This window comes from Triticum urartu, chromosome 7 (genome assembly GCF_003073215.2).
Source record: "Triticum urartu cultivar G1812 chromosome 7, Tu2.1, whole genome shotgun sequence".
Taxonomy (NCBI): domain Eukaryota; kingdom Viridiplantae; phylum Streptophyta; class Magnoliopsida; order Poales; family Poaceae; genus Triticum; species Triticum urartu.
The window spans coordinates 717,453,305-717,460,357 of NC_053028.1; the positions used below are offsets into that span (position 1 = coordinate 717,453,305).

The 7,053-nt window shown below is 47.1% G+C and overlaps 1 pseudogene; it reads right to left on the minus strand.

The window, feature by feature from the left end:
- Positions 1-1,205: 1,205 nt before the first annotated feature.
- LOC125519651 lies at positions 1,206-3,031 on the minus strand (annotated as a pseudogene).
- Positions 3,032-7,053: the final 4,022 nt, after the last annotated feature.

The window sequence follows — 7,053 nt, forward strand, 5'->3', positions numbered from 1 at the left end:
CCGGGCCCAGGCCCCCCACCCCCCCCCCCCCCACCCCCTCCCCCAGCCTGGGGCGTGTCTCCGCCATTGGCGGCATCCCCGTGCCTAGGGTGGCGGTGCGATGCATACCGCGTACTTGACAACGCATGGGGACGGTGAAGTGGACTGTGCTCCATGGCGCTACGTTCTGAAGGGGTGACACAGCGATAGCGCCCGTGTCGGGGCGACAGTGGGGGAAGACCTAGCAGCGGTGGCGTGTACCGTGTGTCGCGGTGCTACGGCCCGAAGTGGCGACGCAGCTGCAGCGCGCGTGCCGGAGCAACGGTGGGGAAGACCTAGTGCGGTGGCATGGACCGCATGTCACGGCGCCATGACCTGAAGTGGCCCCGCAGAAGAAGCGCGTATGTACGTGCAACCACCGGGACAACCTTGGGGCGGCGACATGGAACGCATGCTGCGGCGCTCTGACCCGAATGGGATGACATATCGGCAACGTGTGGGTTGGTGCAGCAGTGGGGACAACAACGGGGGTGACAGCGCTATGGCCCGACGGGGCGACACAGCGGTAGCCCGTTGCGCGATAAGTGAAGCGACGCACAAACTTGGGGATGATCTTCATGGAAACCTGCGATGGTGCACGCAAACGACTGATCAAATGAGACGGAGTGCTGGCGGTCAGATCATCAATCTGAATGCTCGCGAGGGCACTGCTTATGAATGAAGGGGTCATTTTATCAGAGTTGACAAGCTTTAGATACATAGTACCACCAACCACAATTGTACTTATCATCCACTGCATAAATGTGAGCCGTTACACTATAGGTGGCAGTTATTGTTGTTGCCCTTATAAAGATGCATAATATATTATTCATAGTGACCTGTATACAAAAATAGAGGTGGTACTATTAGAATGAAGGCGCAAGCAACGATAAGTGTTTAAATTAATAAGGACCCCGACATAGATAGTAGTATATAACACACACTAAAATTGAAATGATGCCCTTGCATTCGCGAGAACCATGCTGGTTCATTAAAGATTGCACCAAGTATATGTAGATTAGCACTTCATAGCTAGTCATCCATGCATACCGCTAGCTCTTAGAGAAAAGCAGCAACAAACTGTAATAGAGCGTGCATTATTCAACACATAGATAAACATTAATTATAGATCACTAAGCACATGCCGTGGTAGGTTTTAATTGTTCAGCTTGTGGTATGTACCGCTCTCAGCTCAGACTTATTGGGCATGTCGGGTAGATGATCTGCAATAGGGGGGCAATGGCGGCCTCTAGGTCGGAGATGAAGGCCCAGGGATTTCTCAAGTAGGTACCTAGGGTGGCCAGCCACATGTGCCACGGCTTCCTGCAGTATGCATGCACCTCATACTGCACATTGCAGAGACCATTGCACTGGCCCAGAACTTGTCCTCTAGACAGAGTGTAGTTGAACAGCTTTGCCGTCTCCTTGTTGCAGCATAGATTGTTCTCGAGAAGCCCATTGGAGCTCAGAATAGCCACGTCCTGGACCGAGATAAGCATCCCCTCCATGAAGGACACATAGGCCGTCACGAGGCCACCAACGCCGAAACGCAGCCGCTCGAACACCATGAGGTTGAGGTACAAGCTCTTGGTGCCTTCGTCCACCTTGATCACTGGCATAGTCAGCACACTGCCCTTGAAGTCAATGTCTAGCAGGTTGTCTCTCTTGCTCTTCCTGAATTTGATGCCAGCCTCGTGCATTTCCAACGCTGAGGGCATCGTTTTATACTTGCACTCCTGCGATTCTTTGGGAACTTCATGGGCGCCTTCCTTGTAGGTGAGGTTTCCATGATAGAGTTCAAGAGGGTGGAGCCCCAGCGACGTGTTCGTGATTCCATGACCTTCATGTGCCCGGCCTAGAAATCTCAGTACCACGATTCAGCGGCTTATCTTTCTATGCATTTTAACCTCATGCCACGATTCAGAAACCTCCTGCATCAATTGATCAGATTGACAGATCAGCATGTTGACCACATCCAATTCTCTCTAGTCAATTCATACGGAAATTATACTAGGATAAAGTCATACTGAAAATTATAGGATAAAAATTTGTGTGTTAATAAAGGTATTTGCCACGATGTCACCATCTTCATGCGTCAGGCGTAGACATTCTAGCACCATGTATCCATTTCATCCTTGTGCAGCCATCAATGGGGATGGCATGCCACGAATGGTTGGCAAGTTCATATTTCCGAAACAAACCAACAAATGAATAAGTAGCGAGCACATGCAAATGGTGAAGTCTCACAGCTTGAGATCGGTATTGTGGCAAGCAAAACATATATAGGGCCGGGTAGACAAATTGTATCGTGATTTTCATAATGCCGATATGAAATTAATGTAAAACGGTATCAAGATGGATATGGAATTGGGACAGAAATTAAGAGAGTAATGGAACAAATGTGTACTGAAGTGGAGCACCTGAAAGGCAGGAGATACAAGACCCAGGATCTTCTTGAGAAGAAGCAGAGGCAGCTGGTTCTCCAGTAGTAGCATGTCAGACCGGATAATGGAGTATATGGATTTTCTGCGGCTCCTGCCGAAGACGGGATCAAGCGGCTCATAATCCCGGAAAGGGTTGCTCATCATCTCCAGCAGGAAGCAGCCGTCCGTGAGCATCATCTCGACGAAGCTCCGCCTGTTGTTCCGCCATACGCCGCCTGGAGCTCCTCAGCCACGTCGTCTATGGCAGAGATGAAGTCCTTGAGCGGCTTCTTGCTCCGCTTGATGAAGTGCACCAACGCGCGGCACTTGTGCTCCTCCATGGGCAGCAGGTTGATGTCGCCGTGGTGGAAGGGACCCAGAGATACCAGCTGAAGCCGGTACGCCTTGCTGTTGTCGCCCTTGAGCCACTCTAGTACCCGGTAGATGGATTGCGCCTCCCATCGCTGTGCCTCCATCCTCCTCCAGTGAGGATCGTTGTCGGCAAGCATCTTCTCCACTTCCATCACCCAGCTGGAGCTATGCTTCTCCTCGCCCTTCACGCTCATTCTGTTGTTTTCTTCCCTTGTCATTGGCTCCTTGTGTGTCCAATGCTTCCCTCTCCGGTTCCTATATACTCTGCCTGCTCCTAGCCTCTGTCCGTTCATGACCGTCCCAATCTGGCCGGCAGCATGGTAAAAAATATCAATACCGTGATGTTGTGGTATATATGCACCAGCGACAGGTGTCTTGAGCTTCCCTGCTGTGTGGTGTCTAGACCTGATATCACAGTGGACTTGACAAATTCAACCAGTAAAAAACTGCATCTCCCTGGCTTTGTCCAATTCTCTCATAAAACGCTACAAAAGTGGTTGGTGGTACTATATATGTCCACAGCTTGTCAACTCTGATTTTTTTCGAAAAGAGGGGACTCCCCGGCCTCTGCATCAGAACGATGCATACGGCCAACTTAAATAAATAAGCAAATAGGTTCAACAATGTCTTAAAGTCTCAAAATAAAATAAAGGAAAGCTCACAAAGAGCCAAAGGGCCAGAAACAAACTAGCCACAAAAAGCCAGAACCGGCTGGCATAAGAAAAACAGGTAAACTAATTGCCTATCCTATTACATGACCGCCATCCAAACCAGTTGAATATATCCCGTGCTACCATCTCCCAGCGGATAGATCCAGTAACCAAACGCTCCCTGGCCTCCGTTTGAGTGAGTAGCAGCCACATACGGATCAACTGAGTGGCTCAGAAGATAACCTGCAAAAATGAATATTTGTTGTTCTGTTAAAAACCAAATCATTTCTACAGTTCAGACTTTCCATAATAAAGCACATACTCCTACGCGAATGTGTCTCGCTATTTCGGACTCTATCCCGTTAAGCCACGTTTCAAATAACGTGCTGACAGAACTATTAAATGCAATGTGGACCGTCCGCCATAGAACTTTAGCCAACGGGCGATCAAGAAAAAGGTGTTTGATAGTTTCATCCCGATCACAGAAACTACACCTAGTAGGTCCTGTCCAATCACGCTTTGTCAAGTTGTCCTTGGTTAATATTACTTGTTTATGTACAAACCACATAAACACTTTAATTTTCAAAGGAACTTTGAAAGTCCAAACATATTTGGAGCTAGGAATAATGCTTGAATTAATAACATCAAGATACATTGATTTCACAGTAAACTCTCCAGACCTAGTAAGCTTCCAGCGTAATTTATCGGGCTGTTGAGAGAGTTGAACCTCCATCAGTCTACTCACTAGATGAAGCCATTCTTCCCAACGATTGTCGGCTAGCGTCCTCCTGAACTGAATATTAAGGGGAATGGATTGAAGTACCGTTGCAACGAAAGCCTCACGTCGTTGAACAATACGATACAGAGACGGATATTGAATCGCAAGGGGTCTCTCCTAGCCAAGTATCCTCCTAGAAACATGTGCTAGCACCGTATTGTCCTATTAAAAAAGGCTAGTTTGACTCTCATAAGACCTTTCCAAAAAGGTTAGTCAGTCTGCCTCGCGGTCACCTGGGACAAAGTTTTGGAGTGAAGATACTTGCTATGGAGAATTTGCGCCCAAGTGGCATCAGTCTCGACAGATAACTTCGGCAGCCACTTGCTGAGAAGACATCTGTTCTTGACCTCAAGATTCTCAATGCCAAGACCCCCTTGGTCTTTCGGTCGACAGATAATATCCCACTTGGTGAGTCTGTATTTTCTTTTTAGTTCATCGCTCTGTCAAAAGAAACGTGATCGATAGAAATCCAGTCTTTTCCTTACTCCAACTTTTTTCTAGAAAAGGAGGACGACCTCTGGCCTCTGCATCTGGGCGATGCATACGGCCACTTTATTAATTATTCTCACAAGACCTTACAAAGCCATACAACAGCAAGACTAAAGCCACCGTCTAAGCAACAACTGTCGCTACACCTATCCAATTGATGAAGGGGCGCAGATAGTCTGGGCCTAATACCAAACAGACATTGTAGCCAAACCTAAACATCTAAGACCCGAGGTCCCAACCAGGACGCCTGCCGGCTATGGGGCACCTACCAGTCCGGCGCACTCCTCAACCAGGACGCCTGTCGGGTATGAGGCCGCCGCAGCCACCTGTCACCAATCCATCTTCAGAGCTGTACTGTTGTATGACAAGAGAAACATAGGCATACTCGTGAGGACCGAATTAATCAGAATTAATCAGCCTTCGTATGAGATGAGCTTTCCCTTCCAGCAACTCAGTTTCTTTTCAAAGCGGTCCTCGATACACTTCCATTCTCTATTTGTCAGCTTACGATGGTGGATTGGTATACCTAAGTATGTAAAAGGTAACGTCCCCAAATCACACCCAAACAATTGCCTATAAGCCTCTTGTTCGTCATTGGCTCTACCAAAGCAGAACAATTCTCTTTTGTGAAAGTTAATCTTTAACCCGGTCAATTGTTCAAATAAGCATAACACCAACTTCATATTTCTCTCTTTTGCCAAGTCATTCTCCATAAAGATGATCGTATCATCGGCGTACTGTAGGATAGACACACCACCATCAACCAGATGAGGTACCAGTCCACCCACCTATCCAGCCTCCTTAGCCCTTCCTATCAGAATTGCCAACATATCAACTACAATGTTGAACAGAATAGGAGACATCGGATCTCCTTGTCTCAGGCCCTTATGTGTCTGGAAATAATGACCTATGTCGTCATTCACTTTAATCCCAACACTCCCTTTTTGCGTGAATGATTCTACCTGGGGTCTCCAGGCTTCATCAAAACCTTTCATACGCAAAGCCTGTTGAAGGAAAGGTCATTTGACTTTATCGTACGCTTTCTCAAAATCCACCTTAACGACCCCATCTAGTTTTTCGAGTGAATTTCGTGGAGCGTTTCATGAAGGACCACAATGCCTTGTAGGATGTTTCTGTCCGGCATGAAAGCAGTTTGGGAATGCTGTACCACAGAATGCGCAATCTGCGTGAGCCTATTAGTCCCAACCTTGGTAAAAATTTTGAAACTAACATTGAGGAGGCAGATCGGCCTGAACTGCTCAATCCTCACAGCCTCCGTTTTCTTAGGAAGCACTGTTATAGTTCCAAAATTCAAGTGAAATAACTGAAGCTGTCCAGAGAATAAATCATGGAACATTGGTAGCAAATCCCCCTTAATAATATGCCAACACTTTTCATAGAACTCCACCGGAAAACCATCCGGCCCTGGAGCCTTATTATTTTTCATCTGCACAATAGCTTCAAACACCTCTTTCTCCAAAAACGGGGAAATCAAAACATCATTCTCATCAGCAGTAAGTTGAGGCACATCCTCAATCCTGGACTCATCCGGGGACACACAATTATCCTCCGGCGGTCCAAACAACTGCTTGTAGTACTCGGCTATCTATAATTTTAGGTTATCCTATCCTAAAATCGTTCCTTCATCTTGTTCAAGCAGAAAGATTCTCTTCTTTCTGTGCTTGCCATTAGCAATCAAGTGAAAGAATTGAGTGTTCCCGTCCCCTTGGACAACTCTGTGAACCTTAGCCCGCAACACCCACTTTAATTCCTCTTCACGGAGAACCTCTTTCAACCTCATCTCCGCTTCCAGTTTAGCATGAAGCTCCGTGGCTTGCAAAATTGTGGTCTCGGCTTTTAAATCTAGGGACTGAATAAGTGTAAGGAGCCTTTGCTTTTCGACCTTATAAATCCCACTAAGATACTTAGGCCACGCACGCAAGAAACTTCTCAAATGCCTGATCCTATTCTGCCAGCGCTCAACCGAAGTCCTACCTCCTGCATCCTTAGCCCACTCCCTGGCTATCAGATCCAAGAAGCCTTCACATTCAAACCATGCCAGATCGAATGAAAAGGATTTCTTGTTCCCCATGTGGCTTGGCTCACCTGAGTCCACAAATAAAGGCGTGTGATCAGAAATGCCACGCGAAAGAGCATGAACCGTTACCAAAGGGAATTTATGTTCCCACTCGACGCTCGCTAGGACTCGATCCAGTTTCTCAAATGTCGGGCTTGTCAACTCTGATAAAAGCAGAGTAGGATCGAGAGCTAAAGGAACGGAGATAAAAGTTGTGCATAACACACGTTACATCCTTCCTAAAAA